This window comes from Hibiscus syriacus, unplaced genomic scaffold (assembly GCF_006381635.1).
Source record: "Hibiscus syriacus cultivar Baekdansim isolate YM2019G1 unplaced genomic scaffold, ASM638163v2 tig00110895_pilon, whole genome shotgun sequence".
NCBI lineage: Eukaryota > Viridiplantae > Streptophyta > Magnoliopsida > Malvales > Malvaceae > Hibiscus > Hibiscus syriacus.
Window position 1 is genome coordinate 3,966,327 of NW_024062903.1, and position 27,953 is coordinate 3,994,279.

The following is a 27,953-nucleotide window of genomic DNA, read 5'->3' on the forward strand; positions in this document are numbered from 1 at the left end:
AGCTTTCCTTAATCTTAATTATCATCTAATGATCAAAGCCCAATCTTAAATTCGGCTAAATATCAACCAACAAGAGATCTTACCTTTGCTTATGGCTTCACGTGAAGAATAAGAAGAAAGGAGAAGAAGAGAACTCTGGAGAAATCTCTCATCTTCCACGTGGTTCCCTTATCTTATAAAGGAAAAAATAAAAATCTTACTTGTCAAATGACTATTTTACCCTTTAATTCATTCAATAATTACTAAACAGCCTTCAACATATATTTCAAATAAGTCATTGAACTATTCATTTATCCTACTTTAATCACCAATTTATGAAATTTTTCAATCTAGTCACTAACCTGGTATTGAAGATGTTACACAGACAATCGACAACCAATACTTAAAGTAATGTTGTCGTCCATCAAACAAAGAAGAAAAGAATGAGAATAGGGCTAAAGTACTTATAATATAGTTTTTTTAATGTTGTGCAACTACTTAAATGATAATTCGATTTTTCCATTATTATAATATTTTATATTTTATATATTCTATATACAATTACTCGAATTAAGATTTAACTTTTTCAAAATTTAAAGTATTTTGTATTTATATATTTAGATTATTTTTGTATAAAATAAAAAATAATTAATAAATAACAAAAATAAAATATTCAAATACACGTGTCAAAGAAACTAGTATATATTTATTTATTATGATGTTGATGTAATTTTAATATGAATGACCACTTTGATTTTATTTTATTATAATAACTTCGCAATGTATTATAAAAATTAGATTTAATTGCATCAAATTTCTTTAAATTTGATTCCGATTTTAAATTGACTTCTATAGTTCGAAACATTCTGAATATTGCTACAATATTGTCTAGTCTTCTTTATTGTAGTTGTCAGTTATTACGTTTACGTGGAATACCCACTTGTATATGAATTAGAGTATATTTAAAATAGGGTAAAGTACACAAATGGTCATCCGATTATAGGAAATTGTTTTGTTAAGTATCACGATTATTAAAAGTTACAAAATTATCATTTAATTATTCATATGTTCTAAACGCGTCATTTTCCATTAAAGTCAGGGAAAAATTTTGTAATTTTTAATAGTCCAATGACTCAACCAAATAGCGCCCTATAACTAGGATCGTTCCTTTAGGAAACTTTCTTTAAGGAAAGAAGTAAATTCTAAATGTTAAAAGAGATGACATAAAAAATGTAAACTAAATCATTAGTCATTAAATACTTTTTATAAAAAAAGTCAATTTCTGTTATTTTTTAAATTACTTTTTTATTATTACATTATCAAATCATTAACAATAGAATGATATGATATTTTAATGCCAAAATGAAAATAAAAAAGTATTTTTATTAATATGTTGACATGATAATTTTTTTCATTCAACTTATCATATTCTTATCAATTTCAAGTGAATATAAATTTTTATATAATCTTTCCGTTAAAAATGAAATGTAAACCGCATAGTTTTGTATTTGTGTGGTTATCATCAAATGCAAAAGTACCACACAAATACAAAAGTAGAAGTGAATAAAATAAGGATGATGATGTCAAATTTGATGAGTACGGATAAACACCGTTAATGATAAGTACCATTAAGTTAATTTATAAAATATTAAATTATAAAATATTAAACGTATAATTATAAATTAGTTAAAAATCTAAATATAGTTGTCACACCCCAATTTATGGACTAGATTTTATTAACGTAAAGTATTGAATTAAAGTCGTAACAAGGAATAAAATTTGAGGACTAAAATGCTTGATTTCGATGTATGATTGTTGTTTTACAAGCTTAACGATAGTTTAGGGACGTAACCTTAAATTTGCCCATCTCTTGTCATTTTAAAAAAAAGGATAAGAAATGAAGTAGGTGAATCTATAGTGACTTGAACCCTTAACCACCCCATGCCTTAACCATTAGGCTAAGGCATTGTTTATGCTACAATTAATGAGACGTTTTTTTTAAAATTGTTGGTTGAATTTTTAAATCCCCAAAAGCAATTTGAGCCAAATCCCTAACCTAGAAGTTTTATTTTAATTCCATCATCAATCATCGACCTACCGACGTCGTCCGACCGTTATGACGAACACCGCCACCACCGACTTGTTCGTTGTCAACTCGCGTTCAAAACCTCTTTTTGTAAATCGACATTGTTAGTCATGAATAACGTATAAAGCTTTGATGAAAACCCATCGGTAGCCTTAATCTTTTGCAGATTTTAACCAATATTAACATTATTTCGTTACAACGCTGCCACTGGTGGACTTGTCGTCTAGTGGAGGTCATAACCCAACATGTTTTGCACCTCGCCGTGGCCCCGTTGTCAAATCCACCATTGACCGCTGTGGGTAAGCTTCGAATCATTTTTTTTTCGTCGACCTTTGGTTGGATTTTTGAGATGATATGAGTTGTTTTTGGTCAATTATGGTGAGTGCTTGAACAGGGAGCATGAACCAAACTTGTCGCCACCGCCACGCGTCGCCGTACGCGTGTGGGGTTTGTCCACGCCCCATAACTCTTCTAAAAACGATCCAACCGGATTGAAGCGACCTGAACCGGTATGAACCAGGTCTGTTTGACCCAATCGAGTCAACTCAGTTTGAGTCAACTCGTCTGAGTCAACCTGTTGATTTTGACCAATTGACCAAAAAAATAAAATTTTTTGAAAAGTCCTATTTTATGTTTTTCGACATCCTGAGTCCGGATCCGAAGTATGTTTTGTCAAATTTACAATCAGTAAGTCATTTTTCAGTGTTTTATCTTCAGATTCATTTTGGTTTCTCAATTAAGTTAAGTATTTGACGTAAATTTGGTTGCTATGTATCCAGGGAATTATTGGACGGTGAATTCAAGTTCGAGAGTGATCAAATGAAGTTTAAATGTTCGATCAATGGAGCATAAAAATCAAGGTAATACTTTACTACCTCTTTGCATGTTTCATGGAATATGTTGATAATTGATAAACACGTGAATATATACGATTGATCTATATGCATGTTTGGTTATGGATAGAATCGAACCGAATACAGTTTAAATGATAAATTGATTAATACCCGATCGAATTACATAAACAAATTGAAAGACTGATGAGAAATAATTTCAAGTGTAGTGATTAACCTGAAGAGCAAATAACCTCAGAATTATTATTAAATTCTAACTATTTTTGTTAAAAAGTTTAATACTGGAATCACCTAAGTATAAAATTACAAAATTTCCCCTATGGGATAAAATGACATGAATTGACATGAGAGAGAAAGCACTATTCTTTTTTGAATAATTCAGAAAAATTGAATTAAATGAAAAGACTGAACGAAAGGAAAGGACTGGAATAACCTTGAATTGTATGTTAACCAAAATGCCATTGCACTGCAAAATGACCATAATTACCTCTAAGAGCCAAAAATAATGTTGAATAGATACATCTGACCAAATTACCAAAAAATGTACATATGTTTGGATTAATCTGAATTACCAAAATGTCTTTGAGCTACGAAATAACTAAAATAACATCCAACGTTCAAATTAGGATAATACCCATAAAGCGTAAAAAGGACCTTTGATGGCTATGATAATGAAGACGACCTGAGAACTTATATTTTGATTCACTTGAACCTTGGAATCACTGATTAAATTCCTTAGCTATTTAAAAACCCCAAAAATAAACTCTTACGTTTAGAAAATTTTAATACGCCGATTTCATTGTTTTTGAATGATTATTTGAAGACTAGATTATTGGAAGTGCGTCACGTCATTGAAGTATTTAAATGATGGATCTCAAGTTTTTAAATATCTAATGAGTTTGAACCTTGAATGACTAAAATAACCTCGAATACCGAGATGATCTAAATACCTTTATGACTTGGATCAAGTGAATGTCTTTGGATAGACTATGGAAACACCGATGAACCTAAATGTTGTACTGCCTCTAAAGGTTATGGAGCACGACCCAAGTCGTCGTACAAGTCAAGATATTATTACAACATGAAAATGAAATAAATACCAATGAAATGCCTATTCGTCTCCTCAAGAACTGATCAAGGATGATTTTGATATTGATCAGATTAACTGGAGCAGTCAGTAATAAGAAGTGAATAATTGTGAAGTATCACAGTCCGAATGATTGACAAGTATCACAGTGTTAGGATCGTTGGTTCAATTAGACTTGAAATCCTGATAATTCAATATATATATATATATTCTTAAATACCATAAATCATCACTCTACTCTTATTAGGTTAAATTACTAAGAATTCTCCAAGAACCAAATGTCTTAAATGCCCCTGATTTGCCTAAATAATGGGAACACTCATGTTATGTCTGAATCTTCAATAATTCTGATGTAAAAGATTCTGAATGCCTTCTTGATACTATTACCTACGAAAAATATGTGTATATTGTATGATCTTGATAAATCACAACCTGAATTAATGATGTCAATTAGTTATCAAACCCTTTTTTATAGGGTTCTTGATTCTAAAATCCTATTAAATTACAAAAGTTTCATGGTTCACTACCTTATAAATACCAAGTATCTCCAAATAATATATGTATCCTTTAGTGTGTTCCATATGTGGCATGTAAATGTTTAACCTATTTTAAAATGTGATTTTTTGAAATCACTGATTTATTGGTTTATGAACTATGATTACCTGAAATGTGTTATTAGGTTTCATGTTTTCACTGGAAAATATGATTGTTCCTAATTTATGAATCATAGAGTCTATTGGTTTATGAACTATAGTTACATGAAAGGTATTATCTGGTTTTCTGTTTTCACTGAAAAAATGATTGTTCCTGATTTATGGATCATGGAATCTATTGGTTACTACTTGAACTATTTTATTGGGACATTATCTAGGTAGGTTGGAGTATGGAGGTTCATCTCTGATAAAGCTGGTAAATCCTTACAAACCTAAGTTGACCCTTGGGTAGACTCTCAGGCCCCAAGGTACTCCCTTGGGTAAATCATGGGACTACATATGGTGTACAAGTGGAGGGAAGTTATGTGATTTATTTCATGGTCACTCTTACAAGATTTTACTGGATCACCATCCATATATTGTTGTTTACTGTTACATCTGATTTCTACTATATACTACATGGGTAGGATTCTGGAGTATAGAGGTTTAGCTCTGATCAAGCTAGTAAATCCTTACGGACCTAAGAGATACTTGGGTAGGCCCCAAGGTATTCCCTTAGGGTGGCTTATTTGTTGTGTGCTTAGGGTAAGTCCTTATGGATGCAGTTCTGAGGAACTGTAAACGGTGTTCAGTTGGAGGGTATTATGTGTTTTTAAAAAATATGTTTTAAACTATAAATGTTTTAAAGGATTTATATTCGTTACTCTGTTTTGTTGGAACACACTAGATATCCTATTATGATCTCTTAAAATTGGTCATCTGAATGTTTCCTACGAACTGAAATCTTTATTTTTTTTACTCGAAGAAATATCAGTGGAATCTCAGCTCAAACCGAAAACCTGTAAACATCTGAATCAATAAGGAAAATTATGTTTTCCCATTTATTTGCATGTCCTTCAACATCACTTGGTAGTTCTATATTACTGAGCTTCCCAAATCCCATTCTTTTACTCATAATTTCAGGTTAAAAGAATCGTATCAGTGCAACTATCGACATCAGTAAAGGAGTTCCACCAGCGTTGCTAGCGGAGTACGGTGCATGTGATTAGGGGGCATGTATGTTGTATTATGTTTTTATATCAGAGTCTGAAACTTGTATGATTTTAGTCCTGTTTATAACACATTAATGGTTTTATGAATTTGTATTATTTATAAATTATTTTATGATTTTACGCATTTTAACATAATTTTTAAATTTTCTGGGATTTTTATTGTGTGTCGCTTCGTGGCTTTAATGTGACATCTCGAATCGGATCGGGTCACCCGCATCGGTCTGTGAGTGTTATAATAATTTAATTAAAATACAATATTATAAAACATTAGTTTTTAGGGTAAACTATACTATTGACCACCTAACCATTTACCCCTTTTACTTTAACCACTGATTTTTCAATTTTGTCAATCGGGCCACCTAACTATTTAAATTTTGTCAATCAAGCCACCTGTCATTAAATATTAACGGAGGAGATAATGTGACAGTTAATAAAATTTTTACAACTACAAATTTAGTCCTTATTACTTACACATTCTATTAATTTGGTCCTAACTTTTATTTAATTCAATAAATTTAATCCTCAATCTGATGGTGATATGTGTCACTATGTGATTGATTTTTTTAAATATTTTTTTTAATAATTTTTTCATCAATCAAATGGTGCCACATGTCACCAATTGAATGAATGGAAAATAAATTAAATCAATAACCACTTCTTGTGGGGTTTGATCTTGGGACACAAGTCGAAAAACTGAGCACGCTAACCATTCAATTGGACCACTAAATTTGTCTAGTAAATGGAACATAATCTATATAATTTATAATATTGATAATGGTAATAAATGACCTTATAAGGACTCAAACATGAAATAATTGAATAGCATGAAAATATAAAAAAATATATAAACAAATATTATAATTGATTAATAAAAGAATATTTTTATTTATATTTTAAATCACAATTAATACAAAAATTAAAATAAAAGTGAATTTAATATGTTATAATTGAAATGTATCATGTTACATATTTTAAATTAACAATTTTTCTTCATTATTCTAATTTTATTGAACTGAAATGTATCATATCTTATATTTTAAAATATTATAATGTCGATCGGATTCTAATCTTATTTAACAACTCTATATTAAATTAGACTAATTCAATAAAATCAAGTTTCCCCTAAACTTTGCTTCAAATTTATAATGAATAATTAATAAAATATAAAATTCTTACTCTAACCGGGATATAAATAAGTCAATGCATCAGTTAAAATGCTTACTACGATAAGCCTTCAAATATCAGTAAAATTCTAAGTCAACGAAACTCTTTGTTATATTTCAATTATAATATATTAATTTTTTTTTATTTTTTCATTAAAATGATTTAAAATATAAATAAAATTCATTCACATATCAATCAATTATAATATTATAATATATATATATATATATAGATATATATATATATATATATATATATATTATCGTATTATTCAATTATTCCATGTTAGAGTTCTTATTAGGTCATTTTCCCTTTTTTATTGCCATTAACTATATATATTATGTCGTGATAGGTTTGTTATTTGAATAATGCAACCCAATGGTTAGGACATTTGTTTCCTCTCCTTAAGTCTTGGGTTCAAACCCCACTAGCAATAGTTATTGATTGAATTTATTTTATATTCATTCAATTGGTAGTTCAAACCCCACTAGCAATAGTTATTGATTTAATTTATTTTATATTCATTCAATTGGTGATATGTGACACAATTTGATTGGATGGAAACTTTATTAAATTAAATAAAAATATTAAGAAAAAAATTTAATCACATAGTGACACATGTCATCATCTGATTGAGAATGAAATTTATTGAATTAATTAAAAGTTAGGACCAAATTAATAGAATATGTAAGTAACCAGGACTAAATGTGTAATTATAAAAAATTTATTAACTGTCACATCATCTCCTCCGTTAATATTTAGCGATAGGTGACTTGATTGACAATATTTAAATAATTAGGTGATCTGATTGACAAAATTGAAAAATTGGTGGTAAAGTAAAAGGTGGTCAATGATATAGTTTATCCTAAAAACTAATGTTTTATAAATATTATATTTTAATTAAATTATATTTAGATTTTTAACTAATTTATAATTATACGTTTAATACTTTATAATAATATTTACAAATTAATTTAATGATCTTCATCATTAACAGAACTCATCCACGCTCGACGAATGTTGTAAAATTTTTCATAAAATAAAGAATTGCAAATAATAAAAACAAATTTAATAAAATCTTAAAAAGTTATAAGTTTTGCTTCAATTTTTTAAAACTTGAAAATATTTTCTGTTTTTCATAATGGATCTATATTTATTGAAATTCATTGATAGTTTATTTATGTATCGTTGGTTTATAATAAAAACCTTTCATAATGGTTATCTCATCACAATATTAACCATTTTAAAAAGTAATTATAAAAAAATTGAAGCAAAACTAAGTTTGACTCGACTAAAAAATTCATAAGCTTAAAATTTTAGGTGACTTGATTGACAATATTTAAATAATTAGGCGATCTGATTGACAAAATTGAAAAATTGGTGGTAAAGTAAAAGGTGGTCAATGATATAGTTTATCCTAAAAACTAATGTTTTATAAATATTATATTTTAATTAAATTATATTTAGATTTTTAACTAATTTATAATTATACGTTTAATACTTTATAATATAATATTTTACAAATTAATTTAATGATCTTCATCATTAACAGAACTCATCCACGCTCGACGAATGTTGTAAAATTTTTCATAAAATAAAGAATTGCGAATAATAAAAACAAATTTAATAAAATCTTAAAAAGTTATAAGTTTTGCTTCAATTTTTTAAAACTTGAAAATATTTTCTGTTTTTCATAATGGATCTATATTTATTGAAATTCATTGATAGTTTATTTATGTATCGTTGGTTTATAATAAAAACTTTTCATAATGGTTATCTCATCACAATATTAACCATTTTAAAAAGTAATTATAAAAAAATTGAAGCAAAACTAAGTTTGACTCGACTAAAAAATTCATAAGCTTAAAATTTTCAAGTTTGACTCGAAAGCTCGCAAGCTTAAAATTTTCAAGCTTGTCTTGAAATAAAAAAATTGAAGCTCGACTCGAGCTCGAAAAAACTTGAACTCGAAATATTCTCAGACTTAGTTCGATTGAAGTTCAAAATCGAGCTCAAATCGGAATCTTAAATACATAAAAGCATTATATTATACTCATCCCGTCACATAATTTGTGTCATATATTAACTATGCATATAGTTTTAAGAGATACATTTGACCAATGTAAATGAGAAATTGTCTCTAAAAAGTGATTGATATACTTAATAGATTTATTTTGATAGGTGCAAAAGAATGAGACTTATAAGGGTAAAAAACAAAATATAAATATTTTTCATTTGTTAACTTTTCCAATAGGATATTTTAAATGAGATAATTTTAAAAATCAAACGGGACACATTTAGTCGGATAGAGGGAGTATATTTTAAAAAAAAGAAACAACATATAAATTTGAATATTATTGATAATTTAAATTTAAATATATTATTTTTTTTAGTTACTCGTGAGCTTTTCAAGTATAATATCAAGTATCATGTTTTAGTTTGTTAAAAATTCGAACTCTAATTGAATTTATTCGATTTAAGAATTAACTAAACTTTTACTAAATCGATCTCAAATAACTCTCGATTTATTTTTCTCATTTACATATCTAAGTAGGATAAAAGCATTAAATGAATTTTGAATGAATTTAAACAATCTGCAGTCTCCAAACATATAGTAGATGATGGGTGGTCACAAGCGACAGCGCCGGCGGAGCTTGGTGGATTCTGTGTAAACCTTTAGTTTTCCGGATAAATTATATGTTAGTACCTTAACTATCATTTTTATTTCGTTTTAGTCACCTAATTTTTTTTTCCAAATCATATTTAACGTTAAGATGTAGTTTCATTTTGATATCTCTCCTCTAAAAATTAATGGTGATGTTGATATGTCATTGTAAGATAATACTATGTAACATTGAAAAATTAAAAAAAAAGGTTATATCAATAATTCTGTTAAATTTTTAATAATGAATGATCAAAAGAAAATTAAAACATAACATTAAATATGATTTTTAAAAAAATAGTTAAGTGACAAAAAAAACAAAGGTAATAGTTGGAATACTTAGTTTAGCCCAGTTAATTTTAATAGTTGGGTAAATATTTTAATTTATTGTGTTTTTAGTTTAAAGCGGAGGAAAGAGAGAGGAAGCTAGGAATGGCAGAATGACCCGAATCCGACGGGGAAACCCGAAACTCGGTTAAGTTCGGGTCGGGTTTGAATAATATCGGGTCGGGTATCGGGGGTAAAATTCAAGGATTTTTTTGGGTTCGGGTTCGGTATCGGGGCAAGGTATCCCCGCCCCGATTATATATATATATATATATATATAATATTTTATATTTTTTATATTAATTATATATAATACAAACAAAGCATTTAACCTAGGTTTACCAGTTCTCACTTTCCCCTTTGTATTTGTTATTCCTTCGCAGCCGCAGGCAGGTAAGCTTCACTGCTTCAATCTTCGATTCTTCGTTACCGCCGCACAATTGATTGCCTACCGCCGACCGATGATTGAAGACCGGTCGCCGTCCCCGTCGCCTGTCATCGCTCATCTTTTTATGTTTGGTATAAGGTAATATCGCAGCCTACAACTCTTCGATCTCTTCCTGCAGCGATTTATAAAATGATTTTTTTATTTAATATATCAAGAAGAATTGAAAGTATATTATGTTTTACCTGCTTTAAGAGGAAAAAGATGCCATTTTCCTTCACCGAATTTCTCGATACAGTTATTGAGAAGCATATCTTCTTTGGCAGTCCCTGCAACTTTCCTCAATACTTTACTTGCATTAACACCTAGTCTCATTCGTTTGTACCCTATGCTGGGGTTGTTGTACATTTACTTGGTTTTTGAGTATTTATTTGTAGCAAGATGAAAGTCTAGCTTGCTCATTTTAGAGACACTTATCGAATTAGATGTGCCACAGTTCCTTGCTCATTTTACTTGTTGGATTTTGTGGTTACTGTAGAGTGATAATCTTATAAAATGGAAGAAAGGACTTTGGGGAAACCATTTTGTGGTTACTGGCTTACTGCTCATATTAATGGAATCACAAGGTTAATTGTTATAATGTATCATACAGCTTTATGTAATTCATTTTTAGACACATTAGTTCTTTTTTATGAATTATAAATGGTTAGTTCTACAGTTCTACTCTTGATAATTGTTATAATGTATCAAAGTTAATTGTTATATATGATTTTTTCAGGCCATATGGAATCACAAGGTAATAAATCTACATCAAACACTCCTACTCCTAGTCCTTTAGCAAGCAGTTAAGGGGTAAAAGATTCCAATCAACCACTCCCATGTAACTCTGCTACACAAAACGAGTCTGATACTCAAAATGAGTGTAATACCCAAAACGAGTCTAATACCCATGAAACTTTCGATTATGCTGAAAAGTACGACGTTAAAAGCAAAAGATCAGTGGTGTGGAACCATTTAAAAAAATGAAAGTGAATGGTGAAGATAAGGCGGAATGTAACTATTGCCAGAAAAAAATTAGGAGGAAATAACAAAAATGACACAAAACATTTACTAGACCATTTTGAACGTTGTCCAAGACGAACAGTAAGAAATATACGTCAAAGCATCTTGGTAAAGGAGCAAAAGAATGTTGATGGTAGTTCATCATATCTCTCCAACTACACCTTCAATGCATACACTTCAAGGAAATATCTCGCGGAGATGATAATTGTGCACGAGTATCCTCTTTCAATGGTAGAGCACCATGGTTTTAGGAAATTTGTTAGAGGCCTTCAACCTTTGTTTAAGGTTCTATCTCGAAATACCGTCAAGAACGACATCTTAAAGATTTACGAGTTTAAAAGGAAAAGAACTATGAAGTTATTGGGGAGGAACACAAGTAGGGTAGCAATTACTACTGATATGTGGACAACCAACCATAAAAAAAAAGGGTTTATGGCATTCACTGCACACTTCATAGATGAGCAATGGAACTTGCAAAGTCGAATCTTGAGGTGTATTATAATATAAAGTTAGTTTAATTGTATTTTTTGCACTTATACTAACGCATTAATTTGTAAACATGTTTATTTATGTGACATGTCCACATACAACTGATGTTCTTGCTGAAATGCTCTATGATTGTTTATGTGATTGGAATCTCGATAGAAAGTTGTCTACTCTTACCATTGATAATTGTACCACAAATGATGCAATTATTAACAAGTTATTAGAAAAGCTTCCATTAAGATCACTCATGTTGAAAGGCCGATTGTTTCATATGCGTTGTTGCGCACACATTCTTAACTTGATTGTTCAAGATGGCTTATCTATTATCAAGGAGGGGATTGAAAGAATTAGAGATAGTGTTTCGTTTTGGGGTGCATCACAAAATAGGGAGCAAAGATTTGAGGAAGCAACTCATCAGCTAGGAATAGAATACACAAAGAAGTTGATCATTGATTGCAAGACTCGATGGAACTATACTTTTTTGATGCTTAGTGTCTCTATACGTTATAAAGATGTTTTCACGCGATAAAGCTAAGAGAGTCAAGGTATACTTGTTTGCCAACAGAGCTTGATTTGGAGTTAGCAAAGGAGATATGTGAAAGACTGCAATTATTTTTTGAGGTAATTCTTATGTTTTCTGGTAACAAGTATCCTACGGTGAATGTCTTTTTCCCATTGATATATGAGTTTGGTTATTCTTTGCAAGAGTGGACAAAATCTGGAATTGATGAGATTAGTTTGATGGCGTATAAAATGCTTTCTAAGTTTGATAAATATTGGTCTGTAATTAATGGGATTATGGGGATGACAGCGGTTTTAGATCCACGGTACAAGTTAAAATTTGTAGAGTTGCTTATACCTGTACTTTATGGACCTGAAAAGGCAAAGGTTGAGTTTCAAACTCTTGAGGATTTTGTTAGAACTTTATTTAAAGAATATGAATCTACCGATCCATGTGCAAGAAGCTATGAAGGTATTACCGTATTACCTATAAAATATCAACTTTATACTTATTTTTATATACTAAATTAAACATTACTTCTATTAAACTATAGGTGGTTGAATGGTTCATCTTCCATGAGTTCGAGATTGTCATCTGAGTATCGTGGTAGATTCAAAAAACTCTTGTCCGACATTGCTTCAATAGCTAGTGAGAATGATGACTCGGGTGATATGGCCAAATTGGACAACTACTTGAAAGAGAAGCTTTTGCCTAAAGACGTGGATCTTGATTTGTTGGCTTGGTGGAAGACGAATGGAGGTAAGTATCCGACACTTCAAATGATAGCAAAAGATATTTTAGCAATTCCCGTTTCCAATGTTACCTCAGAATCCGCATTCAACACTAGTGGAAGATTAATAAGTCCACATCGAAGTCGACCTCATCAAAAAACTTTGGAGGCTTTTAATGTGTACGCAAAGTTGGTTGTTGAATGAGATTCGAGGTAAGTCGATAACACTATATTCTATATTAATTTATATGTCATTTCCTTTTTGAATAATATTTGTGTTAAAGGATAATTTATGTTATTTTGTTTATAGAAACTTGTTCAGAAGAGATCGATGCATATTGTCGCTCAAATAATGTTTATAAAAACATTATTATTTTGGTAACATGCTTTCATAATTATTACAGTAAAATTTGGTTGATTTATTTGATGAATTTCTCAATGTAGGGAGCTACCAAAGAAAGTGACAAAAGTGGCACGATGATTTTGGATGACTTTATTTGATATAATATTACGTATGCATCTTCGTTGTATAATTTGAATATCGGAACAAGTTTGTATTTAATTATGTATGTGTTTTATTTTGGACTTTAGACAATTATTTAGAATTGAGTTTGAATTTGTGACTGTAGTTTGAATTGTAAATCATGTAGACTAATTTTCCAGTTTTTTGTGATCGTTTTTTCTATTTTTTTATGAAAACTACGACTGCTCGATTTTTCTCGGGATCGGGTCGGGTTCTGGTTCGGGTACAATATTTTGGGTCGGGTTCGGGGTCGGGGTAAAAAAATCCCCGACGGGGATCCCCGATAAAAAACCTGACTGGGAATGAGATGTGGACGGAGACGGGGATTCATTTTGGGGACGGGAACGGGAGAGCAAAACCCGCCCTGAACCCGCCCCATTGCCATTCCTAGAGGAAGGTGGAAAATGTTGACGTGGAATGAATATTTTATTGTAGGACTTGTTTCTCGATTGTAACGAAATCTAACACGTATGAGTAGGATAGCATCTCTCGTGATAATAAAATCTAATATTATAGGGTTATGTGATATTCTAACTTATCAAATTATGATTAATTATTATTTAATATTTAAGTTTTTTTTTAATTTATTTTAATCTCTAAAATCTTAATTATGATATCCATTATTTCATTATAAAAAATTATATGATACTTTAAGAATGTGTTTTATGGTACACTATTACCATAAGAATATTATAACATCCGAAATAGCTATTATCTTGAGTAAATGTATTTTGGTTTAAGCGGAGTGATGAATATTTGCTTTTAGGGTGCTTGTAATGGATGTAATCGAACGAGCTTTGTTAGTCAATAATAGCAATAGCAAATGTTTATTTATTATTATTATTTTGCTTCCTTTTGGGCAGCGGCGGAACTAAGTGGAGGCTAGCGGGGGTCACGCCCCCCCCCCCCACACAATTTAAAAAATTATAATTTAGACCTTTAATTTTTTTAAATATTTAATTTGGCTCTCTTAAAATTTTTAGAAATTCATATTAATCTTTACCTTTTTTGGAATATTTCTCAATTAAACTCCTCTCATAATTTTAAAAAAATCTCATTAAGCCTCTCAACAATTTAAAAATTTTAGTTAGAACCCAATTTTTTTTAAAATGTAAACCGAACCCTTCAAAATTTTTAAAATTTTAATTTAAACTTTTAATTTTTTTAAAAAATTTTAAGTTGGCGGCCTTCCTAAACTCTATTACCAATTTTCGTCACTGCTTTTAGGTTTCCTCGAACGGAAATGAAAACAAAGTAAAAGAAAAAGTCAAAAATATAATTGAGTCCAAAATTAGTTCAGAATAAAGCATGACGAATAAAAATAGGATATTACAAGGATCATAACTTGTAAACTCCCAACGTGCTTTTTCCATTTTAAACTTAAGTTATCATTACTATTTTGATGGTAAAAGAATTATTGTTATTTCTTAAAGTTCTAGATTCGAGCATTATGAATGCTAGGAGTGAGAGCGTTCAATATCAAATGATTGAAAGTTATCTTTGAACAAATATTACCTTGTACTTTTCACGTACTAATAAATTATATTGAGTTACCTTGTACCATTTTATAACTTTTAATAGTCGGGAGACTTAACAAAGTAATGCCCTATAGTCGGGGGAACCACTTGTATACTTTATCCAAAAATAAATAAAATTGTTAGACATTTTTTTTATTTTTTTTTTCGTGGCATTATCTTGTGGTGACATGTCAACAACAATATTATTTTTTAATGGTAAGTGATCAAAAGGAAATCAAAATTAAATATTAGATATGATTTTGAAAAAAAATAATTAGGTGACCAAAACAGAACAAAAGTAATAGTTGGAGTACTAAATGTATAGTTTACCCAAAGAAACTAATCTAAGCACACACAACAACAAAGGTAAAGTGAAGAAGGTGTGTAAACACACCCACATGAGCAATGAGCCCAAGAACAAGCGTGGTTGTGAAAGTGGTATTAACTCCGACTCTTCCTTTCCGGGAGAACCTCTGGGTCCACGTTTAGCAAGAGGCTCAAGTAGGGAAGGCAACTCAGTACCTGTCTCGACATTAATCATTGTATGGTTGGCTGGCTCGGTCAAGACATGACTTGATTTCAGGAATCAAATCTCCCACAATTTATCATTCAATGTTCTTTGTTCAAAGTTCATTAAATGTTAATCTGACTGATTGGTAGCACAATGATATCGACTTCCTCACTTGTAGAAAGGGATGCAAGGTAGACGGTGTTGTTTTCTTTGAAGATCTCAAGTTTAAATAATTATGTTATAGAGTATATGTGTATTGTGAATAATTTTGATGCGTCCATCGAGTAGTTTGACCCAGATTTTTTTTTTGTTGCGTGTGCTCACCGATCTTGAGGTGTTGGAAGAGATCCCGAAGGCCTTTTAAACTCGAACCCAAGAATCCACGCCGCATTCACCACATCTATCCCGTTGAAGCTCTTTATCATAAACCCATTTGTTTTGGCGGTTTCAAATGTTCATAGGAGAATACCAAGTTTGGTAAGGTTCTGACAGTCCAAAACAGTAGGAGCCTCTTGAAGCCCAACTTATGGATTGGGATATAACAATCTTGTGATCCAGCCCCCAGAATGTAAGGATTTGGTCGTTTGAGGGCTTGCAAAATCGTCTCAATCCATTGGTTACACATAGGGAAGCTTGCTTGTCCCAATCCCGCAGTTAAGAGCTTCCTGTAAGTAATACAACCCAAGATTTTTAGGGAGCTTCGCAAGCACTTTCCAAATTGGCGACCCATCTCGCTCTATGCTTGTTCTGATATCTTCTGGGCAGCATTACATTATATATTGTTAGAGATTAATTCAAATTTTAATTGACAGTATTTAGTTAAAATTATATTATAATTCTATTAATTAAAAATTAATTAAGTTATAAATTTATTATTAATTGATAGAAAATCTTAATAAATAAATATTGGTGATTAACTACTATATGATTATAAATAAATAATATATTTTCGTCATTGCGAACGTTATAATCTTATTGTGAGAGGAGTTTATAATTTTATTTGTGCATGAATGATAAATTTAACGTAATGCTATTTGTGAGTATAGAGATAGAATAAATTTTATTTTCTTTAAATAAAAGTAATTTTTTAATTTTCTTTTATAGGTTTATTATTTTTTAACCAACAATTTTTCAAACATACATAAATATATAATTGAAGACACAAAAAAAGGAGTCAAATTAAAGCAAAGCTGTTAAGGTAGATTAAGTGTCGATTCTTTGCTGCTCTGATCCTTGCCAAGCCCAAACAATGTCCTTCAACGAAGGCTTGAGTTCTTGCTTACAAAACTTCTTATATTCCAACGTATCCCCAGACGTTTTGGTCATCTCCACCACATAAAAAAGATGGCGTAACCTCGAATATCTCTGCATCAATGGCCAGCAGTCCCTTCCTCCCTTCCTTAACGCCCTGCAATTTCACCTTCCCATCTTTGTTCATTATCCGAAAGCACTCGCTCTGGGCTATTTCTTGGAACTTGGAAACAATATCCGTCGTCGGTTTTTTCGTCGTGAATCGGGAGCAATCCCTTTGATCCAAATCTTCCTCGAACAAACCCGATAAGTCGAAACCTTGTGAGAGTGCAGTAAGATCGAATGCATTGAAAAAAATTGGTGTCATTATGCACCCTTGTGTCTTATCTGAAAGGAAGAAAGATTTGACAAACTTTGTAAGCCCTATTTAGTATTTATAATAAACACGTAATATCAAAAAATACTTCAAATGTTTCAATTAAATAGTTATTTTAATTCTTATTCTTTTGGAACCGTTTCACTCTAGAATAAAAAAACACTAATATTTGACTAAATAATTACTTTAGCCCTTTTTTTAGAACATTTTGACTTTTAATGTTCAATTCTAGAGCAAAAAATACTATTTTAAAGCGTTAATCATTTGTTGACTAATTAATTCTATTCACTGAAGAATCTTTTTATCCTAAAATGAAACATTGGGAATAATCTAACATAACGTTAAAGAACATCTTTTATCGTTATACCTATAATAAAATAACAAGAAATTATAAAAGAATGGAATGTGTTCTATTCCTACAGAAACTAAAAACAAAGGGATTGGTTTAAAAACTACCGTCGCCATCATCCTCGTTTCCTGATGGCAAAGAGGACCAGTCGTCGAAAGCTGCATGAACGTCTTTGATTATCGAGTCATCATTCCGATCCCGATCCGGTGTCGATATGTTTATACCCTTTCTTGTACCAACTATTTTCCATGATTTTGGCCACTGTGATTCTATGACTAGGGTTAGGATCAAGAATCTTCTAAAGAAGCTTACGAACCTCCGGCGGGAACCATCGCGGGCATCTAAATTCACGTTTGCTTATCTTTTTATACAATTCCATCAAATTTTCATCGTGAAATGGAAGAAAGCCAGCCAACAAAACATAAAGAATCACCCCACAAGACCAAATATCTACTTTGGCACCATCGTAGCCTTTCATGTCAATAACTTCAGGAGCAACATAAGCTGGTGTTCCACATGTTGTATGAAGAAGACCATCTTGTCTCCTTGATTCCCTCAGAGCACTCAATCCAAAATCAGAAACTTTAAGGTTCCCGTTTTCATCGACAAGGAGATTTTCAGGCTTTAAATCACGGAGATAAACGCCTCGACTATGGCAATAATCGACAGCCGCGATTAGTTGCTGGAAATACTGTCGGGCATCGTCTTCTTTGAGCTTACCTTTGGCGACTTTACTGAAAAGCTCTCCTCCTTTAACATATTCCATCACGAATCTTCGACTTGCTTGCCATCACCTCGTACAAATGAACAACATTTGGATGTTTCACGAGTCTCATAACAGAGATTTCACGTTTTATTTGGTCGATCAAGCCGCCTTTCATTATCTTTTCTTTGTCAATGATTTTAATGGCGCAGCTTTGGCCTGTTGTGGTGTTTCTTGCGTAGTAAACCTTGGCAATGTTCCTTGCCCAAGTAATCTCCCAAGCTCGAACTTTTCCATTACAACTCTCCCTTTCTTCTCCATGATTGTTAGAAGAGAAAACTGATGCTGAAGCTTCTGCTAAGGTTCAACAATGGAGATTAATCGTTAAAACTTAAAGCCAGCAAAGTTTTTTTTTCCTAACAAAGGAGGAGAGGAAGCCACAGGCGGTAGCTGATTTCAAAATTCATCATGCATGCCAATTGACATTAACCACGGCTACAAATAATACTCCCCTTTGAAAAATGGCATAAATTATGGTTTATTCTTTGTTGCATAACTACTAAAGGTGTAGACACTAATTTTTCATTTTAAAATTATTATAATTATAATTATAATTATTATATTATTATTAATAAATAAATTACAGGGCCTAAAATCAAAGCCTATTTACAATCAGACCCAGATGACCCAATAGAACCCTAAACTCAATTAGGGTTTCATCATTTCCAGCTCCAGCCGCCTTATCTCACAGCCGTTGGATCTGGCCTTGATCCAACGGTCCAAATAGTCCCAACAGGAAACCCTAGGGTTATGATACCTTAGGGACTATGGTCGCCGTTCATCAGCCAGTTGTTGCCACTGCCTCGACCTCTACTGCCAGGAGCTCGAACCCGCCTCAGCCAGCTGCTGCCACCCTCGCCAGAAGCTTTCAGAATACCCAAACGGCTGTCCACGTCGCATCTATGGGGTGAGTCACCACATAGTTCAGTGACTCATCGAAATCCACCTTCAGGACCGGTCCATGGTGAGCACCATGGTGGCTATAAAAGCCATCATCTCCTGTGAAATAAAAAAAGAGAGGACAGAGACGAACACAACAACCACGACAGCAAAAAGAGGAAGAAGACAGAACCCAAAGCAAGGAACAACATACCGAAAGGAAAAGAAAAGAAGAAAATAACTCACCCCTGAAGTTTTGCTCATCATCGGAACCCAAATATAGTCGGAGATCCAAGTTTAACCAAAGGTAACCACTTTGGTATGTTTTAGATCTAGGGTAAAATACAAGGTTTTAGGAAAAAAAGAAGTCATATTCGATATTAGGGTTAAAAAAGAGAAGCCATAGTCGGAAAACGGTGGCCGGCCGGAGCTCGTTTCCCTCTGATGAGAGAAACTAGAGAGAAGGGAGAGGTTCTCTCCTAAGGAGAAAGAACCATAATTGAGAAATGAAGAAAATTGGGCAAAATGGCCGGTTAAATAGGATATTTATACCCCTCCCCGAACGACGTTGTTTTGGGGAGGGGTGTGTTAGTAATTTCGCGAGTGGAATAACCATACCCGCAGCCATCGCAGTTTTGTAACTCTGCATTTTAGTCATCGAAATCAAATTCTAAACATTTTAATTCGGTCTTTAAATTTTATTTTATTTTTAATTTAGTCCATACCATGTTTATATATATTTTAGGGTAAATATCATATTTAGTCCCTTATAATTTTTATAATTTATATTTTAACCCGAATTAATTAATTAAGGCTAAATTACATTATTAGCACTTAGATTTTTTTTATTCGAGTTAAAGCCTTTAATTTTAATAATTATTATTTTAATCACTGATTAATAATTAAGGGATAATTACAGTATTAGAAATTATATTTTTATAATAATTTGAATTATGTCCATAAATTTAGATATTTTACATTTTAATCCTATAGTTTTTAATTTTATTTGTTTTAGTCATTATTTAATTGCAATTTATTTTTTATTATCCTTTTAATTTCAATTATTATTTTATTCGTATATATATATATATATATATATATATATATTTGATTAAATAAAAATGTTTATTTATTTTAAATATTATGAAAAGGGCTGTCTTAACTTAACTAGAAGTCATATTTCAATATTTTTAAATAAATAAATATCTTAGTATACATATATAATTATTTTAGTTCTATTCAAATTATTATTTTTTATTTATTTAATTTTTGTCAAATTAATATATGTATATTAATAAGTATTATTTAATTAATTTCACCAATTAATTAAATAATAATATTTATTTATTTTTAATTACTAAGATAATGCAATCTTAAAATAACTAGACGTCATATTCTTATATTTTAAAAATAAATAAATATCTTGCTTATAAATATATATATATATTTACTTCGTTTTTTATTATTTTTAAGAAAAATATTATATTCTTATTAATATTTATTTATTAATTAATATTAAAGAAATAGACTGTCTTAAAGCAACTAGTAGTCATATTCCGATATTTTTAAATAAATAAATACTTTATTTATAATTTATAAAAATTATTTTAATATTTTTCTTTCTTATTATCCAATTGAATATAAAAACAGGACCAATTTTGGGCCAATTTATAATCGACATGGACCAATTTTGGGCGTTGTGGGGGTGCTAATTCTTCCTCTAACGTAATCGACCACGAATCCCTTTTTTATTAAAAAGAACGAATTTTTGGTTAAACGCAGACTAGTTTTTCTTTTAACTGATGTTTTCTTAAATACTCTTTTAAAAGATGATTTTTAGGTATTCGACCTACATAATCCAAAAGGCCGATGGCGACTCCCAAAATATTTCTTTAAATAAAAACCATTTATTTATTCACCTTATTTTTCCCGCCAAATAAAATTTTGTGCCCGGACAAAAACCGGTTACGACAGCTTGGCGACTCCGCTGGGGACCCTGGTAAACCAAAGTCGATTATATATTATCTCTATAGTTAGAAATTGAGAATCCAATTTTATTTAATTTATGATTCTTTTTTATTTCTTTCAATTTATTTTTTACTCTTGTATATTAATACTTGATTGTTTTTTAGATATTAATTTTTGTGTGAAAATTTCTCCTCACACACAGCACTTGCATTGCATAACATAAGATCTATAATTGAGTTCTTTTCCTTTTAAGTGGGAGTGAAAGCGACGTCTTCGTGAGAATTTATTCTCTGTGTCAGACCTAGTAAGTAGCTTTCGGGGTTCATATGCTCTATGTCTTCGTGAGAATTTATTTCCGTGTCAGGCATAGAGAAATGTGTCCCCTCGAATTGAACTCGATCCGCTTAAGTCTGTAATGGACTAAGATTGAGGGTTTGGCAGCCCAAGGGGCACCAACAAGGATAATTCGAGTACATTTACTCCTAGAACCAAAACCCTGCATATAATAAACCGTAGAAATTCACCCTATCTAAGACAATGTTAAAACCCTGTCCGTAGGTGTACACAAAGGAGAAATAAGTTCTAACTTTTGTTTTTTTAATTGATTTTATTTTTTTCTTCTAAATAAATGCCTGCGAACTAGTAATCATGCGATTAGGTTAATTTTTCCAAACAAAGCATGGAACTAGAATAGAAAGCATGAGGTTAGGATTTATACCATGATAGGTAGAATCTTTTTTTTCCATTAATTGATATTAACTATTTTATTTTTTTCTTTTATTGTTATCTATTTTGTAGATACATTTTACATTGCTCTAACTTGTTTATATTGATTTCTTTTGTTTGCATTGCATGATCATAGAATAATCCAAAAGGTGCTGATTTTGAAAGACTGTTCATCAAATTGGAAAGTTTTCATAAATGGACAAAAAGTTTTATGATCAAGCAAACTATGAGGCAACCATGGAATGGCATCTTGAGGGAACTCCGAAGATAGATGAGAGCTATACACCCAAAGATCGTATGCCCATTGAAGAGCAAAAAGAGATACGAGAAATAAGAGAGCAGATGTCCAAGATGATGGGTAGAATATCTGTTTTGGCCAAAGGAAAAGAGACTCCTGCACAAAAAGAGAGAGAGGTCAATAAACATAACCCTGCAATCTCAGATATACAAGGAACTTCATATCTTAACCAATTTGAGAAATTACAGACAATCATCATTCATATTCACAAATTGTCTAGAGATACCAAAGAAATGGTGACAACTGTAAAAGCTCCCAGAGATGAGAAAAAAATCATGTAATCTGAAATTGTCGAAGTTTAGTCTGCTCCCGACATCTAAAACTCAGGTTCAATCCAAGAAAAAAGGCGGTTCTCATTTTGATGATATCCCTATATCATATAAAGAGTTATATGAGAAGCTACTTGAAGCGTGAGAAGTGGTTCCATACTACATAAAACCGTTCCAACCTCCGTATTCGAATTGGTATGACATCAACGTTTATTGTGAATATCATGCCGGAGCTCAAGGACATTCCATTGAAAATTGTCTTACCTTCAAACGTCGAGTCCAAAGTCTTTTGGATCATAGAATCTTATAGTTTATGGTAAATGATCGACCTAGTTTGGTAACTGAAGGTCCTGCTAGATTAATACCAAAAGTGGTCAAAGGTAAGAGCATCAGTAGGGGCACCCGGAAAGAAGAAGATTTGCTGAGGTTCGAGGCTCAAATACGTCATTTAAAGATTGAGAACGATAAATTGAACACCAAAATGGAAACTATGCATGAAGATTTTCAAAAGGTCAGTCAAGCCTTTTAAAATGCTGGCATAGGAAACACCCCAAAAGAGTGGATAAAGGGGTCACCAAACTAAAAAAGAATTGAAACATAAATAAAAGACGAGCCAAGAAGTTTTCTCATGATTTAAGAGTTGCAGAAGAAAGACGCAATACAACTGTCATTGAATTGGGAAAATGTCAAGTCAAAAATCAAAGGTTGAATAGTGCTATGACCAAAATGGAAGAATCATATCAGATCCATCAGCTTGAGATCGATACTGAATTAAAAGCTACTATGGCCAAGAACAAGACATTGAAGAAATGTTTAGATGATTATGGATATCTTGTACGAGAACTTCTTGAACACAAAGATTATCTCACAAGAAAAAATGAACAATATTGTTTACAACTCCAAGAATTGACACAAAAGATGAAGGAAAAAGACAATATCATGAAGGAAGCTGCTGCTCAAGCAAACAATTTGGCTCATAAGCTGGTGGACTTAGCTGCCTTTACAAGAGAATTAAGGCAGATTGATAACTCCACACCTGAGCATGAGTGGAAGTTAATTTTGCTTTTAAGGGAAATAGCTACATGTAAAAATTTTGTTCGATGCACCGAAACTTTTGTGTTCAATGAAATCTGTTTTAAGATGATCACTCTTGAGTAACACCTTTTTATACATGCATTTGCATTTCACATCTTTGCATTTTCATTTTGTATTCATACTTTTATGTTTGCTTTTGCATTGCACAGTTTGCATTCTTATTTTTTGCATTTATGCATTGTTTGCATTTACATTACATTTTTTATTTATTTAAGTATTGTTTTATACATTAATTATAAAAACATGTAAATAATTCATGAAAGGTTTTGTAACAGTAAAATCGAGACCATTCATTCATATTATTGTACCATCATCATAAAAACAATGGAGCAATCTTATGAAAGACTACAAGATCAGTGGCCAGAACAATTGACAGGGTTACCTCAGGATACAAGGAAAGAAGCATCACAAAATGGATCAAATCAAATTATTCAGGGGATGACATCTAATAAAGAAGAGATAACTGATAAAGAGCAACCATGCTATCAAATTGAAGAGTCGAGAATGTTAACATACCCTGGGGCATCCCAATCGAACCCAAAGAATAGCCTCATTAATTATTCACAATATGAGGAGAGATTCAAGAGGGCAGATGAATCAATCAGAAATATGAAAGGTGTTAATACCTCCCACAAAGAATTAGAAGCAATAGAGCTCAGCTTGGTTCCAGATTTGGTTATTCCCCATGAATTCAAAATGCCTAATTTTGAGAAATATGATGGCACCAGTTGTCCCCTAATCCATTTGAGAATGTTTTGCAGAAAAATGGAAGGATATTTAAATTCTGATGATTTGTTAATTCACTCCTTCCATGATAGCCTCATTGGACCAGCAGTAGTATGGTACAATCATTTGACCCAAGAACAGATCAAGAGATGGGTTGATCTAGCTGATGCATTTTTGGGACAATATCGTCATGTTAAAGGTTTAACTCCAACACGTATGGATCTTCAAGGAGTAAAAATGAAAGCCAATTAAGGGTTTTATAAGTATGCCTTAAGATGGAGAGGAGTTACAACACAAGTTCAACCTCTAATTTTATAAAAAGAGATATCACATATGTTTCATGATTCCCTTCCCGCTCATTTCTTTGAGTTAATGCTGGCAAATCCAATGAAGGAATTCGAGAATCTTATGACAAATAGAGAATTAATTGAAAATGTGATCAACAAAGGAAACTCAAAAGTCACATCCAGAAACCCAAAGGATCAGAGAGCAAAAGCTGATGATGTGAATGAATGTAGCATCCAGAGTCCTTGCAATTGCAAAATAAAAAGAGCAAGTAGTTGTTCGGATCAACCAAAGAAAATCACATGATCAAGACATTCTTTGGAGGTGTTCCAAACTTCTATTTCATACTTATACCTTCATTTGATTAAAGGTCAATACATCACACCAAGACCAATGAAAATGCCACCAAACCCTTCTGCTCATAGTTATGATCAAGATAGTGTTTGTGATTTCCACTTGGGGGTATTTAGGCATTCCACGGGAAATTGTAGGCTATTGTTAAAAGAAATAGAAATGCTTGTTGACAAAAGAGTCTTGACACAAGAAATGATCAAGAAATGGGGGGCAAATAAGGATGAAAATCCTGGGCCAAGTACACACCCAACATTCGAGGAATGATAAAGAAAGATAAAATAAACAAGTGGAAATTGTTATCTACTACTGTAGTACTTTCTACTTTCAGCATCTTGTTTGAACATGTTTTTGTTCCTTTCTCTGTCTTGTTGTGATAAATAAATTTTTGTTGCTTTTATGGTTATGAGCAAGTAATTAAATTTTAATATTGAAATTTTTTAGTATCAAGTAGATTAAATATTCTTTTCAAGAATTATAGATCTTTGGCAAGTGGTAAAATTATACATTCCATATCCCATCCAATGCCAATTACTTGACTCTTACCAAAACCAAATCCTGACACCACAAATATCTGAGACTCTGAAGTAATGTCTCTACTCGTTTTTGAGACACCAAATCCAGATGTTTACCTTTTTGGGTAGAATTGATTGGTTTATAATATTCCACCATATACACGACTTCAAAAGTCACACATTTGTCATTCCAAATACAAAACCATCATAAACCAAAAGACCTGAAAAGAACCAAACTTTCAAATTATCTGTGAATCTTCCTACAAGAAGAGACGAGATGAGGCATCATGGATCAACTTATCAAAGATAATTTCGAGTGATTGGGGAATACTCAAAAAAGAAGAAAAAAGATTGATTTAGATAAATATATCATGCATTAATTACATTGTTTTCAGGTAAATAAAGATTAATCTTGAATATTCATCCTACTGGGGATATATCTTTTTACAAAGGCTTCTGTGTATGAGATGACGAACGACATTGTTTCATTTATCCTTTCAAATATATGTATATATATATATCCCTTGTTGTCCCCTTTTGAGCCTATAATATTTTTTTCTGATTCAACCTTAACCAAGGATCACCCTCCACATTGGGGGGGGGGGGAAGAAGAAGGATATCTGCTCACAGGAATAAAGATTGTCAATTACGAAGACAAATCTTCATGAAATGTAGAGAGTTTTGAACTACAAGGTAGTTCAAATACAAAGTGCTTGAAGATCAATCCATTCAAGAATAACGAAAGAATTTCCAAAATACAAGAAGAAAAGGAGGTGCTCAAAGCAATTGAAGTCCTATACTCATTCATCAAAAAAGAAAAAAAAGAAAAAAATTTGAATTAAGATGGGTGACTCATTGAGCCTCAAGCTACAAAGTTGATCAAGTACAATTAGTTCAAAGATTCATATTCAACAAAAAGAGCGAGAAATGATGAAGATATGAGAAAATGGAAATGAACCAAAAATTGATAGTCTAGAGGGAACCAAAAGAAGAAAGATGAGTAGCAAAGCAGATCCAAATCAAGCAAGGCAAGATTAAAGATGTCAGAATGAATTGATTCTTGGTTCAATTACCCTTAAACACTTGTTTGGGCCTTTTTATCCCTTTCTTTCATAACCATGAGCCCTGACCTACATTATGTACCTGAAAAGTCCATTCTAATCATACATGGATTTCTATGTGAAAGAGACTATCTTCAGATTTCATTTCGCTTCTCAAGATTGATTTTTATTTGCAAAATTTGGTTTTTAAAATCTTTAATGCATGATATGAAAAATGATAAAAGGAGGTTCAAGATTGTAAATTTCTAAATAACGTCTTGAAACCAAAGGAGGATTCGAGTTGAAAACATGAAAAGGCGGCTCGAATATTGAATGGTGCAACAACAACATAAGAGACGATCTTAAGCTCTTGATGAAGCACCGCACATCCCAAAGACATTCATGATATTTTGGAATCAATAAGTATTTCTATAAGATGAGCATATCAACTAATTCTTCAAGTTAGTGGAAGCTCAAAGTGACATATATGCTGGATCAACCTGATAGACCTTACTTTACCAGAATCAACCTATACCTTAAATCAGTCAATAATTTTGACACTTGCCATAGGACTATGATTTTTTATTTAAAAGTGTAGTTGATTTATTTGATATTCATTAAACTCATATTTTATGATTTGATTTTATTGTGAACCTGCAACAAACAATACTTTACAAAATTCTTTCATTCTTTGATAAAGAAAGGAGAAAAAACATTTTCAAACAGGACAGTCTCAAATGAGGAAGGTCCTTGAAGCAAGTTGTTGCCTATTATACTTCTATTAAAAGAATAAGCAATGCCAGAATGATGAAGCCTTTCACATTCTTGAAAACAAAAATCCTCGAGTCCATTCAGATGATGTTTATTTGTTCCAGTAAGGTTGTTATATGGTATGCCACCGACAACAAGGTCGAATCCGCCAAATCTACTAATCAATTGCTCCAACCGATCATCATTCAGTTCTTGCACATCTTCTTTCAAAAGTAAGCTGAGTTGGTAGAGGGTAACCTCTGCACCACCGATCCCATAGAAAAGAGACAGAACATTGATACCCCTGTGGAACATGTCTCTTAAAACCGAAAGATGATAAGCTATTGTGTCGACCTGGAATGGATTACCAAGCGATTTATATCACTCTGTCTGACTAGATCCTTCCAGATCTGAAAAATCACCTCATTTAGAAGAGGCACATATCTCAGGCATTTCTGACAGAATGATTGATTACTTCTTAAGTTTGGGACCACATGAAGAGAATTCCTCAAGTTATAAAACAACACCGTTGTTTAGTGACACTAAAATGAGAGTATTCATGATAAATAGATTTGGGGCATGAATAAAGACACAAGTACCCACAACAGTGCATTGTCAAAATTGGACCTCGTGGGGATCATGATATTCAAGTCAAGCAAACGTTGAGAGTGAACCAGAAATAGAATATTGGGGCATCTTGAAAGCCCATTTCAGACAGAAATGATTCATGTGAGG

General features: G+C 31.7%; 1 pseudogene; it reads right to left on the reverse strand.

The window, feature by feature from the left end:
* Positions 1-16,780: 16,780 nt before the first annotated feature.
* Positions 16,781-18,577, reverse strand: LOC120145967 (annotated as a pseudogene).
* Positions 18,578-27,953: the final 9,376 nt, after the last annotated feature.